Source organism: Leucopleurus acutus, assembly GCF_964270905.1.
Source record: "Leucopleurus acutus genome assembly, chromosome: 5".
Taxonomy (NCBI): domain Eukaryota; kingdom Metazoa; phylum Chordata; class Mammalia; order Artiodactyla; family Delphinidae; genus Leucopleurus; species Leucopleurus acutus.
Window position 1 is genome coordinate 112,299,931 of NC_139147.1, and position 23,754 is coordinate 112,323,684.

A 23,754-nucleotide genomic window follows, 5' to 3' on the forward strand; every position below is an offset into this window, starting at 1 on the left:
TATTAAGTAGTGTATTGTTTAGCCTCCATGTGTTTGTATTTTTTACAGATCTTTTCCTGTAATTGATATCTAGTCTCATAGCGTTGTCGTCGGAAAAGATACTTGATACAATTTCAATTTTCTTAAATTTATCAAGGCTGATTTGTGACGCAGGATTTTATCTATCCTGGAGAATGTTCCATGAGCACATGAGAAAAATGTGTATTCTGTTGTTTTTGGATGGAATGTCCTATAAATATGAATTAAGTCCATCTTGTTTAATGTATCATTTAAAGCTTGTGTTTCCTTATTTATTTTCATTTTGGATGATCTGTCCATTGGTGAAAGTGGGGTGTTAAAGTCCCCTACTATGAATGTGTTACTGTCGATTTCCCCTTTTATGGCTGTTAGTATTTCCCTTATGTACTGAGGTGCTCCTATGTTGGGTGCATAAATATTTACAATTGTTATATCTTCTTCTTGGATCGATCCCTTGATCACTATGTAGTGTCCTTCTTTGTCTCTCCTAATATTCTTTATTTTAAAGTCTATTTTGTCTGATATGAGAATTGCTACTCCAGCTTTCCTTTGGTTTCCATTTGCATGAAATACCTTTTTCCATCCCCTTACTTTCAGTCTGTATGTGTCTCTAGGTCTGAAGTGGGTCTCTTGTAGACAGCAAATATATGGATCTTGTTTTTTGTATCCATTCAGCCAATCTGTGTCTTTTGGTGAGAGCATTTAGTCCATTTACATTTAAGGTAATTATCGATAAGTATGTTCCTATTCCCATTTTCTTAATTGTCTTGGGTTCGTTATTGTAGGTCCTTTCCTTCTCTTGTGTTTCTTACCTAGAGAAGTTCCTTTAGCAGTTGTTGTAGAGCTGGTTTGGTGGTGCTGAACTCTCTCAGCTTTTGCTTGTCTGTAAAGGTTTTAATTTCTCCATCAAATCTGAATGAGATCCTTGCTGGGTAGAGTAATCTTGGTTGCAGGTTTTTCTCTTTCATCACTTTAAATGTGTCCTGCCAGTCCCTTCTGGCTTGCAGAGTTTCTGCTGAAAGATCAGCTGTTAACATTATGGGCATTCCCTTGTGTGTTATTTGTTGTTTTTCCCTTGCTGCTTTTAATATGTTTTCTTTGTACTTAATTTTTGACAGTTTGATTAATATGTGTCTTGGCGTATTTCTCCTTGTATTTATCCTGTATGGGACTCTCTGTGCTTCCTGGACTTGGTTAACTATTTCCTTTCCCATATTAGGGAAGTTTTCAGCTATAATCTCTTCAAATATTTTCTCAGTCCCTTTCCTTTTCTCTTCTTCTTCTGGAACCCCTGTAATTCGAATCTTGGTGCATTTAATGTTGTCCCAGAGGTCTCTGAGACTGTCCTCAGTTCTTTTCATTCTTTTTTCTTTATTCTGCTCTGCAGTAGTTATTTCCACTATTTTATCTTCCAGGTCACTTATCCATTCTTCTGCCTCAGTTATTCTGCTATTGATCCCATCTAGAGTATTTTTCATTTCATTTATTGTGTTGTTCATTGTTGTTTGTTTCATATTTAGTTTTTCTAGGTCCTTGTTAAATGTTTCTTGCATTTTGTCTATTCTATTTCCAAGATTTTGGATCATCTTTACTATCATTATTCTGAATTCTTTTTCAGGTAGACTGCCTTTTTCCTCTTCATTTGTTAGGTCTGGTGGGTTTTTATCTTGCTCTTTCATCTGCTCTGTGTTTTTCTGTCTTCTCATTTTGCTTCTCTTACTGTGTTTGGGGTCTCCTTTTTGCAGGCTGCAGGTTTGTAGTTCCCACCGATTTTGGTGTCTGTCCCCAGAGGCTAAGGTTGGTTCAGTGGGTTGTGTAGGCTTCCTGGTGGAGGGGACAAGTGCCTGTGTTCTGGTGGATGAGGCTGGGTCTTGTCCTTCTGGGGGGCAGGTCCATGTCTGGTGGTGTGTTTTGGGGTGTCTGTGGACTTATTATGATTTTAGGCAGCCTCTCTGCTAATGGGTGGGGTTGTGTTCCTGTCTTGCTAGTGTTTGGCATAGGATGTCCAGAACTGTAGCTTACTGGTCGTTGAGTAAAGCTGGGTGCTGGTGTTGAGATGGAGATCTCTGGGAGATTTTTGCCGTTTGATATTATGTGGAGCTGGGAGGTCCCTTGTGGACCAGTGTCCTGGAGTTGGCTCTCCCACCTCAGAGGCACAGCACTAACTCCTGGCTGCAGCACCAAGAGCCTTTCATCCACACAGCTCAGAATAAAAGGGAGAAAAAGTAGAAAGAAAGAATTAGTAGAAGTAGAAAGAAAGTAAGAAAGAAAGAAAGGAGGGAGGGAGGGAGGAAGGAAGGAAGGAGGGAAGGAAGGAAATAAAGAAAGAAGATAAAGTAAGATAAAATATAATAAAGTTATTAAAATAAAAAAATAATTATTAAGACAAAAAAAAACGGACGGATAGAACCCTGGGACAAATGGTGGAAGCAAAGCTGTACAGACAAAACCTCACACAGAAGCATACACATACACACTCACAAAAAGAAGAAAAGCGGAAATGATCATAAATCTTGCTTTCAAAGTCCACCTCCTCAATTTGGGATGATTCGTTGTCTATTCAGGTATTCCACAGATGCACGTATATCAAGTTGATTGTGGAGCTTTAATCCGCTGCTTCTGAGGCTGCTGGGAGAGATTTCCCTTTCTCTTCTTTGTTCGCACAGCCCCCGGGGCTCAGCTTTGGATTCGGCCCCGCCTCTGCGTGTAGGTCGCTGGAGGGCGTCTGTTCTTTGCTCAGCCAGGACAGGGTTAAAGGAGCCACTGATTCGGAGGCTCTGGCTCACTCAGGCCGGGTGAGGGGAGGGGAGGGAGGGGCACGGAGTGCGGGTCGAGCCTGCAGCGGCAGATGCCGGCATGACGTTTCACAGCCTGAGGCGACGTGCTTTCTCCCGGGGAAGTTGTCACTGGATCCCGGGAACCTGGCAGTGGCGGGCTGCACAGGCTCCCCGGAAGCAGGGTGTGGATAGTGACCTGTGCTCGCACACAGGCTTTTTGGTGGCGGCAGCAGCAGCCTTAGCGTCTCATGCCCGTCTCTGGGGTCCACGCTTTTAGCCGCAGCTCGCGCCCGTCTCTGGAGCTCCTTTAAGCAGCGCTCTTAATCCCCTCTCCTCGCGCACCAGGAAACAAAGAGGGAAGAAAAAGTCTCTCGCCTCTTCGGCAGGTCCAGACTTTTTCCGGGACTCCCTCCCGGGCAGCCATGGCGCACTAACCCCCTGCCGGCTGTGTTCACGCCGCCAACCCCAGTCCTCTCCCTGCGCTCCGCCCGAAGCCCGAGCCTCAGCTCCCAGCCCCGCCCGCCCCCGAGTGAGCAGTCAAGCCTCTCGGGCTGGTGAGTACTGGTTAGCACTGATTCTCTGCGCGGGAATCTCACCGCTTTGCCCTCCGCACCCCTGTTGCTGCGCTCTCTTCCGCGACTCCGAATTTATCCCCCTCCGCCACCCACTGTCTCCGCCCGCCAAGGGGCTTCCTAGTGTGTGGAAACATTTCCTCCTTCACAGCTCCCTCCCACTGGTGCAGGTCCGTCCCTATTCTTTTGTCTCTGTTTTTTCTTTTTTCTTTTGCCCTACCCAGGTACGTGGGGAGTTTCTTGCCTTTTGGGAGGTCTGAGGTCTTCTGCCAGTGTTCAGTAGGTGTTCTGTAGCAGTTGTTCCACGTGTAGATGTATTTCTGGTGTGTCTGTGGGGAGGAAAGTGATCTCCACGTCTTACTCTTCCGCCATCTTCCCGGAAGTTGCAAACTAGTTATTTTTGATGAGGAGAATGGAATCTGGAGAGTCTGCTGAAAGGAAATTTTATTATTTATTTTACATGCTTATGTATTGCTTGAATGTTTTTTTACAAATTGAAAATACTTCTGTAGTGTTTGGTTTTTTTAAGCTTCAAATACATAGCTGTAGGAAAAAAATTTAAAATTACCTTAAAGGAGAAAGAAATGAACAACCTTGCATTGCCTTTTCAAATATTGCTACCTGCAAAAGCCTTCCTCTCTTTCCTTTGCATTCTCTTGTACTTGAATATGTGTCATTCTTTCAGTATTTATTCAATTCAATAATATTTATTAAAGCTCTACTGAGAGTCAATTTTTTTTTTTTTTCTTTACACGGGCCTCTCACTGTTGTGGTCTCTCTCGTTGCGGAGCACAGGCTCCGGACGCGCAGGCCCAGCGGCCATGGCTCAGGGGCCCAGCCACTCTGCGGCATGTGGGATCTTCCCGGACCAGGGCACGAACCCGTGTCCCCTGCATCGGCAGGCAGACGCTCAACCACTGCACTACCAGGGAAGCCCGAGATTCAATTTTGAAAAAGATATTATCCCTATCCTCAAGGAACTCACAACGGAGAGAAAAAAAAAAAATGTGTTAACAATAAAGCCATGAGCAGATGGCTAAAATATGGTAAGGCATGAACAAAACGTTAGGGCTTTGTGGGGGGAAGAATTCTAAGATGGCCCCCAAGATTCTCAGCTGGTTTGCTACTGCCTTTGGCCTTTAGGAAGCACAGGCAGGGCATGGGAGACTAGGAGGACATTTCCAGGGATTTCTTCCACATTTCCTTTCTGCTCAGTCACCCTGCTATTGAGCAGGTACTACATGCCAGGCAGTGTCCTAAGAATAGTACTCTTTTTACCTCATTTAATCCTCATAACCTACCTTTTTTTTTTTTTTTTTTATGGCTGCATTGGGTCTTCGTTGCTGTGTGCAGGCTTTCTCTAGTTGTGGTGAGTGGGGGCTACTGTTCGTTGCGGTGTGCAGGCTTCCCATTGCAGTGGCTTCTCTTGTTGCGGAGCACAGGCTCTAGGCACGGGGGCTTCAATAGTTGTGGCTCGCGGGCTTCAGTAGTTGTGGCTCGTGGGCTTCAGTAGTTGTGGCTCGCGGGCTCTAGAGCACAGGCTCAGTAGTTGTGGCGCATGGGCTTTGTTGCTCCGCAGCATGTGGGATCTTCCTGGACCAGGGCTCAAACCTGTGTCCCCTGCATTGGCAGGTGGATTCTTAACCACTGTGCCACCAGGGAAGCCCCTCATAACCTACCTTTGAAATAGAAATTATTATTATCCCCACTTAAAAATGCTGTTAGATAAATTACTATGGGTCACAGGAGAAAAAAAATCAGTGGAGCCACAATTCTACACAGGCAACCTGACTCCAGAGCCCAGACCCTAACTATTATCATATACTATAATCATCTTGGATAACCTGAATCTATCACTTCAGGGAGGAAACATAACAAAAGTTATACTTTCTACAAGATGCATTAGGGTTTCTGGAAAACAATCAAGTGGCTCTAGCATAAATATTTGATCTTGTCCCCCAACACTTGACAATTTTCTGTACTTGTCACAGAAAGAAAGACATGATTTTATTAGGTATATTTTAAAACCTTACCTACTGCTGCAATACAACAATGGAAATTGGATGGGGGCTCTATTTGCCTCTATTTCCGACATACATTCTTCAGTGAATATATTTGTGTCTTGTTTCTACCATGATACTAAAAAGTTTGTGATGAGTAATCTGACTGTATTTTCTTAGTATCCAACTATCCAGAAGCTTCTCAGAAATTCATCACATACATGTTGCCGTCTCTGATATATTGCCATTGTGATTGTGACTTAGGGGGTTTCTAGCTTAAAATAAAGATAAAATAATAATGGTGATGTGGATCTTATTCTTGGTTCAAGCTCCCTATCCTCAAAAATTATAGATGTCTTACAGCAAGATTACAGATGTTTTATAACATTGATGTTTTATAATTTGTGTTATCATTGATGCTCTTTTTAAAAATACTACGCTTTAGTAATTGAAATTGTGATATATCTTCAAAGATGCATCCTAATGTTGTGGTTTGGGTGTGTGTCAAAATCCATTAAGTTATACCTGAATGCCAAAAGTTTGAATTGCCCTGCTATGGACCAATGGTGGTTAAAAAAAAAAAAAAGCCTTACCTATAAGTAAGCTATAGTTTGCACATTGTGCAAAGGCTAGTTCTCATGATATGAGAACTAAAAATTATTTATTTAATTTAAAATCCCACTCTGTACCATCTAGCATGCCAGTTAATGGGAATAAAAAGAAGTATCACATCAGAAAATCCCTAGTCTAGTGGGAATGTCTAGACAATTGGACATATTATTTGAGTACAGTTGAGATTATATAAATAGACAAGCAGATAGAGTATGCACGCTCTGGAAAGCCACAGGATGAACACTTAATGTCGAAAAGTGGAAACATATGCTGGATCTTGAAGTGCAAGTAGAAGTTTTACAGGAAAAGAAAGAAGTTTGTGCATTAGGCAAAGCAACAGTCTGTGCAGAACCCGAGAGATGAGTGACAAAGTATGAACCTTCCATGGAACAGTAAGCATTTCTTCAGGAATGGACTGTGGATTATGAGGTGAGATGTAGCAAGTGAAGTAAGTGGACAGGTTAGAGTCAGAGTGCGAAGAGCTTTGTATTAAGCAGTTTTCTGTTTATCCTGGAAGCCCCTGGGAACCTTTGGCTTAAGCAGTAGAATAACATAATTATATTATGTTATATTACATTATATTAACACAAACCTCTTTTGTATTAGAATTCTTATGCTGACAACCTGCAACTTGTGTACACTGCTGTGTGATTAAAAAAAAAAAAAGAAACACTCAGACTAGAAACAGAAGGGATCTGCCTCCATGTGATGCAGGACACCTAAGAAAAACATCACACTTAATGATGAAAAATGGAAAGCTTTCCCTCTAAGATTAGGGACAGGACAGGATGTCCACTCTCACCATTTTTATTCAATATTGTACTGGAGATTCTAGCCAGGGCAATTAGGTATATAAAAAAAGAAAGCAAGCAAAGATACCCAGATTGGAAAGGAGGAAGGAAAACTATCTCTAATTACAGAGGGCATGATCTCCTATACAGAAAAGGCTAAGCACCGTCAACAGCAACAAGCTATTAGAGGTAATACATGTGTTCATCAAGGTTGCAGGATACAAGATCAATATACAAAAATCTATTGTATTTTTATACATTTATATGTTAGCAATGAACAATCTCAAAATGAAATTAAGGGAAAATTTCATTCAGAATAACATCAAAATATTAAAATACTTTAGGAACATATTTAATAAGACAAATGCCAGATTTGTACACTGAAAACTACAAAACATCACTGAAAGAAATTTTAAAAGCCTTAAATAAAAGGAAAGCTATCTCATGTTCTTAGATTGGAAGACTTAATATTGTTAAGATGGCAATAATCCACAAATTGATCTACTGATTCAGTGCAATCACTATCAAAATCCTAGTTGCCATTTAGGATAAACTATTCCTAAAATTCATACTGAAGTGCAAAGGACTCAGAATAGCCAAATAATCTTGAAAAAGAACAACAAATCTGTAGAACTCACTCTTCCCAATTTCAAAACTTATTACAAAGCTACTGTAATCAAGACCTTGGTACTAGCATAAGGATACACACCTAGATAAATAGAGTAGAATTGAGATCAGAAATAAACCTGTACATTTATGGGCAACTGATTTTTTTTTTTTTTTTTTTTTTTGCCGTACGCGGGCCTCTCACTGCTGTGGCCTCTCCCATTGCGGAGCACAGGCTCCGGACGCGCAGGCTCAGTGGCCATGGCTCACGGGCCCAGCCGCTCCGCGGCATGTGGGATCTTCCCGGATCGGGGCACGAACCCGCGTCCCCTGCATCGGCAGGCGGACTCTCAACCACTGCGCCACCAGGGAAGCCCTGGGCAACTGATTTTTAACAAGGGTGCCAAAACAGTTAAATGGGGGAAAGCACAGTCTTTTCAGCAAATAGTGCTGGGACAACTGGATATGCAAAACAATGAAGCTGTACAAGGGATGCGACCTTGTAACCATCCAAAAATTAACTTAAAATGGATCAAAAACCTAAATGTGAGAGCTATAATTATTAACTTTTAGAAGAAAACATAGGAGTAGACTTTCATGATCTTATATTCGGCAATGATTTCTTAGGTAGTACACTTAGAATCAAAACAAAAAAACAAAAAACCTGAACATCACCAAAATTTAAAATTTTGTGCTTCAAACAATGCTGTCAAGAAAGTGAAAAGACTACCCATAGACAGAAGAGGAAAAAATAGTTGCAAATCATATACATGATAATGGCCTAGAATCCAAAATATATAAGGAATGTTTACAGCTCAAAAATAAAAAAGACAAATAATTCAGTTAAATATGGGCAGAGGATTTGAATAGACTTTTTGCCTAAGAATATAGACAACTGGTCAATATGCATGTGAAAACATGCTCACCATCTTTGGACACTAGGGAAGTGTAAATCAAAACCATATGAGATACTACTTCAAATCCACAAGAATGGCTGTCATCAAATAGATGGTCAATACCAAGTTTTAGTGAGGATGAGAGAAATTGGAGCCCTCTTGCATGGGTAGTGGGAAAGTTAAATGGTACAGCTGCTTTGGAAAACAGTCAAGCAGTTCCTCAAATGGTTAAATGTAGAATTACCACATGGCCCAGCAATTCCACACCTATGTACATACCCAAGAGAACTGAAAAGATATGTTGGCATAAAAACTTAACATAAATGTGTGTAGCAGCATTATTCACATAGCCAAAACATAGAAACAACTCAAATATTCATTACTGATGACTGGATAAACAAAATGTGCTATATCTGTCCATGGGGATATTGCTCGGCCAAAAAAATAATGAATTACTGATACATGCTACAACATGGATGAACCTTGAAAAGATTATGCTAAAGAAGCCAGACAAAAAATGCTACGTATTGTATGATTATATTTATATGAAATGTCCAGAATAGGAAGATATTGATTGTCAGGAGCTGGGGGGGAAGGGGAATAAGGAACGTCTGCTAATTAGTTCAGGATTTCTTTTCAGGGTGATTGGGACGTGTGTGTTAAAGCTATGGAGAAGCAAACCTCACTTAGTGGATTGACACAGGTCAATGATTACTACTAAATGGGGGTAGAGGAAACCCTCTACTCATCCCCTTCAATAAATAAATAAATAAAAGGGCAAATCCACAATGCACCTTGCAGTATGAGGCGATACACCTGATTGGCCAGAGACCTTAAACTCTTTAAGGAATGGAACCTTGTGACCATGGCAAAACTCATCAAAGTGACAGAGATGACTTGAGCTGTTCTGTTGCCTCCCTCATGGTTTACAGACTGTACAATAACTGTGACCACTTTGCTTTGGAAACCACTCAGCTCCAGGAAGTGCTAAGTGACCCTCCATGGTTTCAAGTTGTCTTCCCTGGCAGCTGTTAATACATGTTTCCCATGGCTAGGGGAAAATAATTCAGGAAAAGCATTTCAATAGTTAGATTCATGCTACCCTGGACAATGTGATCAGCAGCATTATTCGCACTTGGTTTTGGAGAGAGAACAAAGGAGGATGAGGGAAAGGTACTGGCATTCATTGAACACCTGTTATTGTGGTGGTTGGTGCTTTATATAGATGCACTGTCACATCTGGGTGTCATGACAAAGCTGTGGGCTAAAGAGTGGCATCCCATTTTATTTATTTTATAGGTGGCTCCCAAAGGGTAAAGCACGTGCTCAACGTCGCTCAGCCGATCAGCAGTTGAGCTGAGATGTGAATCGACATCCGTCTAATTTCAAAGTGCTGGTTTAAATTGTTCTTGATTCTTATTATCATATTGCTCCTCTAAAGGGCTCTATTAATTAAACTGCTCCTAATAATATATAAGGATATCTTTCACTGCATCCTCACTAACTATAGGTATTATTGCTAAAACATTTTGCAAATAGTCTAAGTACTGTCTTTTATATTAATTTATTATGTATTTTCATGTTTGGTAAATTATTAAATATAGAAAATTATTAAATATTACTAAAATGATTATTAAATATAGCAAAGTATAAATTATTACAAAGATTATTAAATATAGAAGATATTAAAAATAGAAAGTTGACTATTTCTCTGTTTTTATGTGTTTATGGATTCATTATGTCTTGAATATCAATTGCCTTCTTCCTTGATCCATTCATATTACTATTATATTTATTTTAATATTATGATCAGTTTTCTTTAAAATTCCATTCGCTAATTTGTAATTCATTCCAACAATTGCTAAATGCTTTGTGCTTTTAACTGACCCTGTGCTAAACCCTAAGACTTTACAACCCCTACTGCCAAGAGCTCACAGTCTGTCTGGAGGAACAGTTGGAAAAGCCAAGTATTAAAGAACCGGAGGGCAGGAGTTCGCAAAGGAGCTCCTTTTCAATTTCATGTTTCACAGTGGAGTCACATACACGCTAACAGGAAAGCTGCAGCTTGGCGGCTCTTGGCTGCTCTTAGGCGTCCTGTGTCTTAACTCAGACCAAACTGCCCTGAGCGGAGGAGGCCTGGAGTTGCATGCTCAGCCAGGGTAGGTGGAGAGACCTCAGGCTTTGATGCATTGGCCAGCCCTCCTGGATCCCAGACCAACTCAATCACCTCCATGAAATTCTCTGGGGACAGTATGGAAACATCAGTCCTTCAGCCTTATCAGCATACCCCATCCTGTTTTCTTATTCCACTCTTCCTACTACCAAGATGACTATTCAGAGGCTAGTCTTGTCTCCTTATGATGCCAGCCATGTCAGAATCTAGCCAGGTGCTATATGTTAAAGATGGAATGGGTATCTACACTCCAGTGTTCTGAACGCTGAGATGCATCGTACACACTTGGGCATTTACTTCTGTCTTCTTTGAGATTTCCGGGCTAGAGTGATGAGTTGTGCTCCAGCACTTACCCATTCTCTTTTTCCATAGGTCAGGACAACACAACCAGATGAGCAGCAGCTTATACAGTGGCTATGGAGGTGGAAATCAAGCTTCTCCTATCCCTGGGGTGAGAGGCTAACTTTATGTGGCAATTATGTCTGTTTTTCATCCATTTTTTAATGAACAAAGTGAAATAACGATCACCTGGAGACGTGTTGACAATATTATCAGATGTTGGGAAGATTTGACTCATGTTTCTTGGGGTGGTCACGTGTCACATGAGAGGAAAGAGTGGTTACCCCTTGAGAGGCATGGTCTCAATTAAAATTTCATTTCCTAAGTTTGGATAACAAGGAGAATCCTTGGAAAGTTGAATGAAACAAAGACACTTGAACGATTAAACACCAACACTAAGAGAAAAAAGTCAACAAGTGCACTAACTACTACGGTTGATTTTAAGTAATAAAGAAAACAGTGTACAATTATTTAAAATCCATAAAAATGTATGTATTTCAGAACTGGAAATCCATGTGAGAAGTGTAATAGTAATAATGACTTGTGCCCCCAACCTCATTATTTTGTGGCCCTTTATATTCGAAATAGTCTCTGAGGTGTATATTATAGGCAGATGGATAAAATGTCTTTAATACTAATTAGACTTCTGGTAACTTCTTTTAGGAAAAACTTATATATAGTAATGCATATTAAAAAGCACAATGGGCTTCCCTGGTGGCGCAGTGGTTGAGAGTCCGCCTGCCCATGCAGGGAACACGGGTTTGTGCCCCGGTCTGGGAAGATCCCACATGCCGCAGAGCGGCTGGGCCCGTGAGCCATGGCCGCTGAGCCTGCGTGTCCGGAGCCTGTGCTCCGCAACGGGAGAGGCCACAACAGTGAGAGGCCCGCGTACCGCAAAAAAAATAAAAAGCACATTGCAGAGACGAAGGTATTTCAAGAACAGCATGCATAATTACACTTGAATATTATTTTTAAACACAGTGAAATATAGATTGTGATTAGGAATCAAGGCAAGGAAAAGTTACAGTGTAGTCATCGGGAGCCCTATTCGTGGCAAATGAGTCAGATTTATACTAAAGGTGGACCGCTTCACATATCTAGTGCTGAAAAATGGAACTTCAGATGATGAAAATAATCTGAAAACTTCCTTTGAGCTCTGTCTGACATTATATGGACTTCAGCTGGCAAGTGTGTTGTGAGAATGTAATGAATCCCAGGAGCAGAAATAATCAGTCCTGTCATCCTCATCCTTATTTAAAGGATAGTTTATACAGTAACATGAGCAGCAAGAAGTCTGTTCTCCTCCAGCTGGAATAGTCATGCTGGGCTGATCTATTTAATAATTACTGGCTAAATATTTACAATAATGAATGGCATTTGTTTTAAAGCTCAGTCAAGATAATTAGAAATGATGATGAGTTTATTTCCCACAATAACAAATTGAAATTCTTGACTTGAAAGAAAAATAACTATATATGGTATAATGTTTCTATTCAGGTTCGTAATACGTTCGAGCACAGTCCTGATGGGTGTGAAATATTGAGTTCTCCTTAGCCATGGCTTACCAGAGAGTCAGGGATAGTTTTCATTGTTAATTTAATGCTTAAACTACTAGCTGTTCTCTCTACTATGTATTGAAAATGATAAAACCTGAACTAATTAACCGGCATGTAAAATCCACTTTGTGGGATTATCATCTAGTATTTTAATTGGATTTCATGAGAATGTAATTTTGTTCTATTTAATTCAGTAGAAAAAAGGTAAAACTGTATCTAAAGATGATTTAGCTTTTTGTAATGAGCTTTTACAGAAAGAAGCACATCTTGAAGAGAATGCTAAGAATAAAGAGATTGAGTTATTTCAAAACAACCTTTCACACACAAGCTAGACAGGAATGTGTCTTTTAGGACAGTTGCCAGGTACTGCAGAGATGAGGCCCAATTTCCGGCTTCTCACTACATTCTCTGCCCTCCCATCACATCTTCCTTCGGGGACCTCCACCATGCATTTCCCTTCCACTTTAGGCAGCATTAGAGGTCCTGCGCTCTCTCTACCATGGCTCCCTTCACTGCCCAGACCTCTGGGGCTCATGTGTCACACTTCCTAAGTTTGTAACCTTTATGTGTGAAAGTATGTAAAATAAAACATTTGTGTAGAGAGGCACACAAAAGTATACAGCTTTGGGAACATATGTATATGTATAACTGATTCACTTTGTTATAAAGCAGAAACTAACACATCATTGTAAAGCAATTATACCCCAATAAAGATGTTAAAAAAAAAAAGTATACAGCTTCAAGATGTATTGTTTTTACTCTCTTATCTCTATGGAGGAACACAAGTTCTTTATTTAAATGTACTCCAATTTGTAATCTTTTCCTTTATAGTTAGTGTTTTATGTGTGTCCTATCTCATACATTTTTTTCTTCCCCAAAATGATGAAGGTATTATATTGCTTTCTAAACTGTTCATTGTTTTCCCTTTTGAAAACTGTTTTGCCTTTCACAATTTACCTGGAATTACTTTTTGTATGTGTGTTTTTATATTTGGTATGAAGTAAAACTCAACATTCCAGTTAGGGAGCATAGCCAGTGCAAAGACTTCGAGATTTCAGGAACTTGCATCTGATGAGGAAGAAACTGGAGCCAGTGAATGAGGCAACAGGAGTGAGAAGCGAGGTTGCAGAGGCAGACACAAGACTTAGCTGAAGATTCAGCTTCACTCTCTATTAAATCTTTAAGTTTTTAGATATAATATTTATGTCTAAAGATAGATATAGAGAGCTTTCTAGCCCTCAGTAATCATTTTTTCATTTTATTCTAAATGTATGGGAAGCTACCGGAGAGTTGGGAACAGTAGAGTGATACTATACGATTTACATTTTTAAGAGTCACTGACAGTTGTGAGAATAATTAAGAGAGGTGCAAAAGTAAATGGAGATGGAGCAGTTAGGGAACTTCTGCACTTTGCCAGGTGCTAGATGATGGAGGCTTGGACTAGTGTCTTAACAGTGGAGGTGGGAAAATGTGGACAGACTTGAGGTTTGTTTTGAAAGGAAAGCCAACAAGATTTTCTGATGGATCAGGTACAAGTATGAAATATGACTCCAAGGTGGTGATATTTATGAAGATAGGAAAAATATCATTTAAAATTTCACTGACTCCATGAAATTCTGGTCCAAGTGGTGAATGTTTCCAAAAGTAATCTATACTACTAACTTTGCACTTGATGGTAAAGTTACCTTTTATTTGATAATGCCTTCCTAGTTAACATATAAGCTCCCCGATCCCTATATCTCCATGTAATTATAATAAATATTTTCTAGATGTTTATCAAGCATTCTCATAGGCAATATTTGATTGCAGCATCCCCTCGAATGGTCCATAAACCCATCAGTCTCCTTAATTTTCAGCTGAGGAAATTTAGATACAATATTTAATAGATAGTAAAGCTGGATCGTCAACTAAGTCCTATGACTCTAAAATTTCTAACTTCTTTTGTATGGAGAGGTTATATGTTTTGTGTAACCTCTGTAACAGCAATATCAGTGGCTGAGCACAAAAAAATACACACTCATAAAATGATTGCTAATTGGTTTATTGAATAGGCACACTTGCTCTATCTAGGCAAGGAAGACAGTTTAGCCATGCACTGACTACACCAGGAGGTGCAGACCTGGAATTCTATTTCTTCTACTTAAAGGTTGTATCTGTTTGTTAATTAAGTTTATCTAGAAATATTTAACTTTTAAGGCCTAAACCTACTTTCTAATGAAAGCATATGGAAATACCCTGGGATTATGCTCCTACTAATTTTTCTTAATCTGTTTGTTTGAATTCTCTTTTGTGAGTGAGTGTGAACTGAAGCATGAATGATAAAGAACAAAATGCTGTTTCTACCTGAACTTAAAAATTCAACAGAAAGAGTGACTCATCTGCAGCAATTAGTGTGGAAACCCAGATGGTCAGATGAGACAAACCATCGGCAGATTTTATTAATTTCTTAAGGAAATGTTTAATGTTGAGATGGAGTCTTCAGAAATGTACCTAAAGTATGTTATTTTTCCAATAGGCTAAATTCATTAATTCCAACTGATTTAATTTGGACATATTGTTTATCTAAAGAGAAAGGACAAGTACAATAAGTTCTAGTGTAGTGGCATGAACAGCACAAGACTGAACCTTTAAAAAACATGAATTCAGGGACTTCCCTGGTGGCCCAGTGGTTAAGAATCCACCTGCCAATGCTGGGGACACGAGTTCGAGCCCTGGTCCGGGCAGATCCCACATGCCGCGGAGCAACTAAGCCCGTACGCCACAACTACTGAGCCTGCACCTTAGAGCCCACGAGCCGCAACTACTGAGCCCGTGAGCCACAACTACTGAAGCCTGTGCTCCTAAAGCCCGTGCTCCACAAGAAGAGAAGCCATGGCAATGAGAAGCCCGCGCACGGCAATGAAGAGTAGCCCCAGCTCGCCGCAACTGGAGAAAGCCCACGTGCAGCAAAAAAGACCCAAGGCAGCCAAAAAAAATAAACTAATAATAAAAAAAAACATGAATTCAAGTAAAAGGAATTTATAATCTGCATATGTTGAATTGTCCTTCTCAGAGTAAGAATGATAATAAACTTTTAATAGCTGGCATTTATAACTTTCACAAAGCGCCTGTATGTATCATTTTGATTTGATCTTCACCCTCAGCCTTACTAATATGAAGTTTACATCCATCAAATCCTTGAGCCAGGCACTGTGCACAATGCTTTGCATACTTTATCTTATTTAATTTTTCCTAATAATCTGCAAGTTAGGTGAATTGATTAAGGTTTGGGGTGATAAGCAAAACAAATGGACTTTGCCTAACTTGAGCAAAGTAACGAAGATACTAAAATTGAAGACTGGAACTAAAGCAAATTGGAGCACTGTCTTTGAAAGCAACCAATTCCAATGTTTTTTCAGAATTTATGAGATTTTACCCAAAGTTCACATTTTCAGGAGAATCTATTTGGCTTGCCTCTAATATTGTACTCATCCTCTTGTCCAGGTGCTGCAATTTGGTTAAGACTAATTTCGGAGCTTTGAAGATGGAATGAAAGGAAAGTTCCTTTTCCTCTAACCATGTTGGCATTTACATAGAGAATACAGCAAACCAGATATAAAAGTTAAGAGGAAAAGGTACTAGAGTTAATACTTCCTCCCAGCTTTCCAGAGTCAGTGGAGAGTAAGGGGAAGAATCTCAGGTTATACACAGATGGCAAAGAAATGGTCGAATGGTTCCCGAAGCCTTCAGGTCCCTAAGGAGCTGGATCCGTCTTAGCTATTTGGTAAGAAAGAAAACTGACAGTGAGCCCAGCAGGTTTCATAGTAACGGGACAGCTGGGCGCCCATGATGTACAGTCCAACTCCACCCCAGAGAGATGGCGATGGAGCCCTCTCTTCTGTAGCTCTCATCGTATGAACTAAATACAGATTCCAAGACATAACAAGCAACAAATACGAGAGGAAACTGTCAGGAAGCTGGAATGAGTGTGTGTTGGTGGAGCCGGGAGACGGTGAGTCTTCGGTCAAGGGTTAAAGGCAGCTGTCAGCGGCGGAGAGAGGGATAATCAAATTAAGTTCTGCTCTTTCCCTTGCCCACTGTGCTCCCTTAGGACAATCATTGCTAGCCTCCTGGCCTCACAATTCTACGGCAACCACCACTGGGGCTGATGTCCTCAGGAGAAATATCAGAGCAACACTGAGGCCGGGTTGGGCATAGGAGTGGATGAAAGTATGTGCTACCTACCAGCCTTGGTGTTTTACCCCTTTACCCCATCCCTTCCTAACCCCCAGGATCCGTGGATTACTCTTCAGGGCAATGACTTCCTGCTTATTCCTGAGCATTTAGAGATAAGTAACTGTTGGTCAGATGGTGGCAAATAAGAATAATTTCTTCTTGTGAAGGCTAGGGTGTGTTCTTCACATTTTCCCTAATATACATTCCAGACAGAGTAGCTGGTAGACTTAAGGCAACCTAAGTTTACAGGTTAAAATAAGAAACCTGCTAAGTATAGCTACTTTGGATAAGAACAAAAAACTGGAAAATATATGTCATCTGAGGCAAATGCTATTATTATTATTATTAGCCAATCATACTATTGACAGCAGTATAAAAGCTATTAGTAAAAATGTGAATGCTGGTCAGGCAAAAACAAGGGAGCTGTGAAGGTCGAAATGATGTAAAGAATGTGCCTAACGCCTGCAACATAATAGGTGAGTAGGAGGTGTAAATTTCTACCCTACTTTTTGGAATCATACATGAAGTAAGTGAGGAGCCAGACTCGTGTCTGTTTTTCTTGACTGTTTTTCTTTACTGTGTTCTTTACTGTTTTTCTTTACTGCTATAACTTCAGGCATTGTACAAGTTTCCCGACGCTTCTGTTACAAATTGCCACAAGCTTCGTGGCTTAAAACAACAGGAATTTATTATCTCATGGTTCTGGAAGCAGAGTGTGAAATCAGTATCACTGGGTTGAAATCAAGTTGCCAGGGCTGTGCTTCTCCTGGAAGCTCTAGGGGAGAATCTTTTTCTCGCCTCTTCCAGTTTTCTTTAAGGAATGGCTGCCCACGTTCCTTGGTGTGTGGATGTATTGCCACAATCTCCTAGGCCAACGTCTTCAAATCTCTCTCTGCTCTGTCTTCACATTCCTTCTCTATGTGTGTCAAATCTCCCTCTGTCTCTCTTTTATAGGGACACTTGTGATTACATTGGACCCATCAGGGTAATCCAGGATAATCTCCTGATCTCAGGATCCTTAACTAAATCACATCTACAAAGACCTTTTTCTTTGGTCATATAAGGTAACATCCATAGGTTCTAAAGATTAGGATGTGGGATCCATTACGCAATGTACACCACAAGTAATTATGCCTATGAATAGTAAGTGCTCAATAAACATTTGTTGAGTAAAGCCTCTTTCCACTGCCTCTCCTACGATCTGTTTTATTGATAGTACTTTGTCCTACCCTCATGTACTCTCTCTATATGTTATTTATACATATTTTCTCTCCACCATCCCTTATGATCTAATAAAAGTGGTTTTAAGCAACATGATTGTGCAGAAGGAACCATAGACGTGTAGACTAGAATCAGATGTTGGTCTTAACATTTTGAGGTGGGATGGAAAGTAACAAGCAACAAAAGTATGGTTCATTTAAAAATCTATCATTTTTACAAGTCTATAGCTTTGTTAGTCATTTTTCCAATGAGTGAATAAGAAAGACATTGAGGACTTCTGTAACTTAAAAGTAATGATTTTGCTGTCAGAACTGTAAGCTATAAGACTGACATATTGTGGATAACACCAGAGTGGTCTTAAAAACGGTGGTTTTCATAACTGAACAAATTATATGGTTTTCAAAGGTCATGTGGTTATCGAAGGTGATACAGTCATCAATGGAATATCTTTAACACATGAAACACTAGCAGAAATGACTGGGCTCTTGAATGGATGGTATGTTTTGAGTCATGGATTGATACAGTTTCAATGACTGGGGCTGTGGGTGAAGACATGTGTTGCTTCCATACGACTTAAGAAGCCCACTGTAGTTAAGGGGTATTTCATAGTCATCTCCCAATTCTGAAGACAATTATAGTTGGTCTTTGTCTTCTCACATGGAATTGTTCACAAGAAGATAATGAACTTGTGATTGGGACAAGTATTCAAGGGAATGTTCTGCCCATAGCTCTCACCACAAGCAAATAAATTAGAATTCTACTTCTTTATTCATCATCCTATTATGAGCTTTCTGAATTCATTCACTGAGTCAAAAAATACTTACTGAGCATCTACTGTGTATCTGATACCTAGTGAGTTGCCAGGCATACAATGACGGAACTGATGGACCTACCCTCTTTCTGCATTCTTCTGTACTGACAAAATCATATCCTGCAAAACTTCAACTAAATGACAAAAAACAAGTGAATAAGCTGATGGATTAGTAAAAATACACCACCTAAAACAACAACAACAAAAGCATTTTCATCAAGTTCTTCACAGTGTCACAACAAAGGTAACACTAGGCCTGGTATCAACCTGTATTTCTTTATTTATTCATGATGAACTTTTATTGAGCATCTAATATATACCAGGCATTCTGCTAGCCACTAGTAATACACAAAATGATAAACAAAAAGACCCTAATGGATGTTTGTTTAAGTAACTAACTAATTAGGCTCTGAGATCATTGAAATAAATAGAAATATTGAATCAACTAAATAATAACATCTTGTTTACAAAAATAACAGATGTGATAATAGGTAGATGATATGGTTGAATAATGCAGATAAACCAAGGATAGTATACTTTCAAATTTTTGTTACCGTAAAGAAGTTAAAATGTGAGACTTAGTATAAAATTGTACATCCAATAAAAAAGTTCCAAAGTTGAAAGATGACAGATTTCAATATGGAATGATTTCAAGTGACAAAGAGTCTAATTAGTAAAACCATACAAGAAGTTCCTTTATCAAGAGAAAATTAAAAAGGAGATTCAAATTAACTAATTTCTGCATCAGACTGCACAGTGTAAGCCAAAATGCAGGCACTGTAAATGTAATTAAAGTAACAATTCGATCCCTATCTGTAGGAAAGCAGGTGAAGCTGCTTCTGGAGAACTGGTGTGACTCAGGAGTCAAACTGATTATGCAACAAGAATGACTCATTTTTATTTCGTGCCACTGAGAGTGGAATCGATGGCATTCTCAGTCTCCCCACTAAATGAAACATTCCTCAATAGAACCTATTTATGTTCACCCAAGACCTCCAGATTTAATTGTAAACTGTCTCATTTAGCCTGTTGATAGAATTTCAGCAATCTCAAAACTCCCAGCTCAGAATCTCCACGGGGAGCAGAGCGGCCACCTCAGTCCAACTGGTTTACCCTTGTATATATACTTGTCACGTGTTCTGCTTGCTCAGGCATTTCCTTTCACTTGGTAACCTGGTCTCAGTCCAAATGCTCTCTTAGAAATGAGACAAGGTCAGAACTGTTAAAGGCATAGAGTGACAACTGACAGTGAACAAAGAGGCCAAAGAAACATCAAACAGAAAAATCACAGTTGCCCAGGACAAATCTGCCCAAGTATTCCAACATTCCCCAAGGGCAATGCTGGATTGCAGCACTTTACCTCGTAGTGGGCAGCATGAGTCATCGAGAAAATGTCAACTGCTGTTCAAATATGCCTTTTTGACTAAGACTTGGGGGTGTGTAATAAACTAATTTAAACTAGAAAGCTTTGTCATTTAAGGGAGGGGTCAAGCTTCACTCTCAAAAATTAACTTGGTTTAAACCTTCATTTTCTTATGGAACTGGCACCGAGCTTTCACAAAAGAAGCCTCGCCAACTGCTGAGATAAAGTTTACATCTATAGGAAGCTAAAAACAGCACTTGATGAAATCTATAGTGCCTGAGTCCCAAACATTTATATTCAACATATGAAAGAATATTTTAAATGAGTTTCTCTTTCCAATGTACTTAATAATGACAATAGGGCTACCCTGGTGGCGCAGTGGTTGAGAGTCCGCCTGCCGATGCAGGGGACACGGGTTCGTGCCTCGGTCCGGGAAGATCCCACATGCCGCGGAGCGGCTGGGCTCGTGAGCCACGGCCGCTGGGCCTGCGCGTCCGGAGCCTGTGCTCCGCAACGGGAGAGGCCACAACAGTGAGAGGCCCGCGTACCGCAATAATAATAATAATAATAATGACAATAGAAATAATAGCAGATAACACTTATGAACACTTATCATGTGTCAAGCACCATGTTGATTTCCTTACAGAGATCATCTGACTTAATCTGCTGACAGTCCTAACAAGTACACATATATTATTATAATCCCCAAAATTCTGATGAGGAAACTGATGCTTTCTCTGGCTAGCCCCATGTCTTACTATAGACAAGGGGCAGAGCTGAACTTGAATTCTGGCCATTTAACTCTGGAGACATTGGAAATCTTTGAGTCAGGTAGATTTCTTTGTCATTAGATAGATGTTTGTTGCCAAAAACAATATTTCTTTTTCAAAAATGTTACTGTGATTGGGCGATTGGGATTCACATGTATACATTGATGTGTATAAAATTGATGACTAACAAGACACTGCTGTATAAAAAAATAAATTAAATAAAATTCAAAATAAAATGTTACTGTGCATTCTCTCAAACCCCAATCTATTCAGAAATGTATTTCAGTGGTTTCAAAGTAAAGTTGAAATTCTTGATAAAAAATGTTCAGGGAATAAGAAAAGCTACAAGAGGAAATTGAGAATTGTAAGGTATGTTTTTTTTTTCCTTTTAATATATTTATTTTTGGCTGCGTTGGATCTTCGTTGCTGCACACGGGCTTTCTCTAGTTGCAGCGAGTGGGGACTACTCTTTGTTGCAGTGCGCGGGCTTCTCATTGCAGTGGCTCCTCTTGTTGCGGAGCAAGGGCTCTAGGCGCGTGGGCTTCAGTAGTTGTGCCTCGCGGGCTCTAGAGCACAGGTTCAGTAGTTGTGGCGCATGGGCTTAGTTGCTCCATGGCATGTGGGATCTTCCCGGATGAGGGATCAAACCCATGTCTCCTGAATTGGCAGGCAGATTCTTAACCATTGTGCCACCAGGGAAGTCCATTGTAAGGTATGCATTTAACTAATAGAAATCAATCAACAATGTGTGGTTCCATCAATTTCGTGAACAGAGTCACCAAACATAAAATTCTATTTATCTTATTAAGTTGTTTCATTGAATAAAAGTTATATTACACAAACTTGCTAACTGATGAAATGAAGAGTCTAAATTCGAAAATGTATGACCTCTAGGAAGAAAAGACTTTCAGATTTATTAATTTCAAATGAATACATATATGTAGCTATCAGTGTACATAGATAATATACTATTTTTAATAAGATATTTCAAAGTAAGGAGACAATGTTTTGAAGTTTTGCTCCAAAATGATTTGGTTTTTATTAGAGAAATGAATTTGTTCACAAAAATAGGTTAAGGCTCTGAAAAGCAGTTTAACCACTTGGATATCCTGCAATGCAATTTCTTCTGCAACTTTGCTTAGCAAATTTGTATGCAGAGAGATTGCAAAGATATGTCCAATCTAGATCAAATGATTGCATATCCCTTAATTAGCAGAACCTGAGATATTATGTGAGTTCTAACTTATAAAATATTTTGACCTCTTTGTGTAATTGACTGCCCTGTGATTGTGCTTTTGAGTATCAAAGCCAGAGTAGGGGAGGTCAGAGAAAGGATCCAGAATTATCTGGGCATTATGCGTTTATTTAAACACTAAGGAAAACTTCAATAAATATAATAGCAGCAAATTGCACACTGATGATTCAGGCTCCTGTTTAGGTTGGTATTTTCAGGAAAATACAGTTATTTTAGCAACTAGCATGTCACATGGGACATGCTGTAGCATGCAGAATGTCTCCAAATTGAAAGCTTGTCCCTCTGGAAGTGATCACATCAGGAAATGGGAAAAAATAAACCAATCTCTTCACATAATGAATCACGTTATTTACCTCCCTCATAGATAGAAGATAATTTATATTTAAACCAGTTTTTCTCTGCTACAAACCCATCAAAATGGCAATATGTATATTACATGGATTAGGACAAAAACCTAAAGAAATTACATGACTTAAGTGTACAAAGTAAATTTTCCATTGAATTAACTTCTAAGCATTCCATTGACTTATTTACTAGCCTATTCAACTGAATTAACTTTGGGGGGAAGTGTTATAGGTAAGATGTTTTCTAAAATTTAAGTAATAAGTTATTAAACATCAAGAAGTATATATATCTTTATCCTGGTGACAATAACTCCAAAGTTGACAAAATTATTATTTTAAAATTATGCCTTTATAAGTCTAAAACAACCTGTTTGGATGTGAAATCTGCAATTAAACTGATTGTTATCTGCATTGTTATAGAGACTTAAGTCTAACTAACTTCAAAGAAAAATAAGAGACTTAAGTTTTTTTAATCCTCTATGTGTGCATTGCAGAAGAAACAAATATCCACTGCTTGCCTCCCAAATGTCCCAGTTTTTCAGTAACAGAACAGAAAAGGTACCTGACATTGCAGAGTTTATGTTCTAGCTGGGAGAGACATACAAAAAGAAAAGAAGAAGGAAGGAGGACGAAAGACAGAAAGAGAGAGAGAGAGAGAGAGAGAGAGAGAGAGAGAGAGAGAGAGAGAGAGAGAGAGAGAGAGAGAGAGAGAGAAAGAAAGAAAAGAAAGAAAAGAAAGAAAGAAAGAAAGAAAGAAAGAAAAAGAAAGAAAGAAAGAAAGAAAGAAAGAAAGAAAGAAAGAAAGAAAGAAAGAAAGAAAGAAAGAAAGAGAAAGAAAAAGAAAAAGAAAGTAAACAGAGTAAATTATACCGTGGTAACTTCCATAAAGAATATGGAACAGTCCTCTTCTTCCTCTACCTCTTTCTTTTCTCTTCCCTTCCTGGACATTTCAATCCTGAAACTATTAGATGGTGCAGAGAGAGGATCAGGAGGGGATGAAGCCACTGCTGCAGGTCATCAGAGCCTGAGCAGGGGGAGAACACCTGCAGGGGCCGGGCGGGATTGGGGAGATCGAAGATTGGTTACATACAGGGAGATTTATCGTATGAGAAAATGTACTAAAGACAGTGGAAGTCAGGTTTCTCACTGTTGGAAAATGGAGCTACAAATTCAGAAAATGAGAAAACTAGACTGAATCCTGCCTGTATGGTTGGATTGGAAAATGTATAATTTTTAATATATATGTAGATAAGTACAGAAATAAATGTATATAAAAATACATATATTGTATAATATATAATGAACATTTCTAATATAATTATATATTAATATACAATTGTATATTAATATATAAAAATATATTACATGTTTGACCTCTCAGTGGAGAGGTCTAGAGAATATATTATATGATATATAAAATATCTATTCTCTGGAT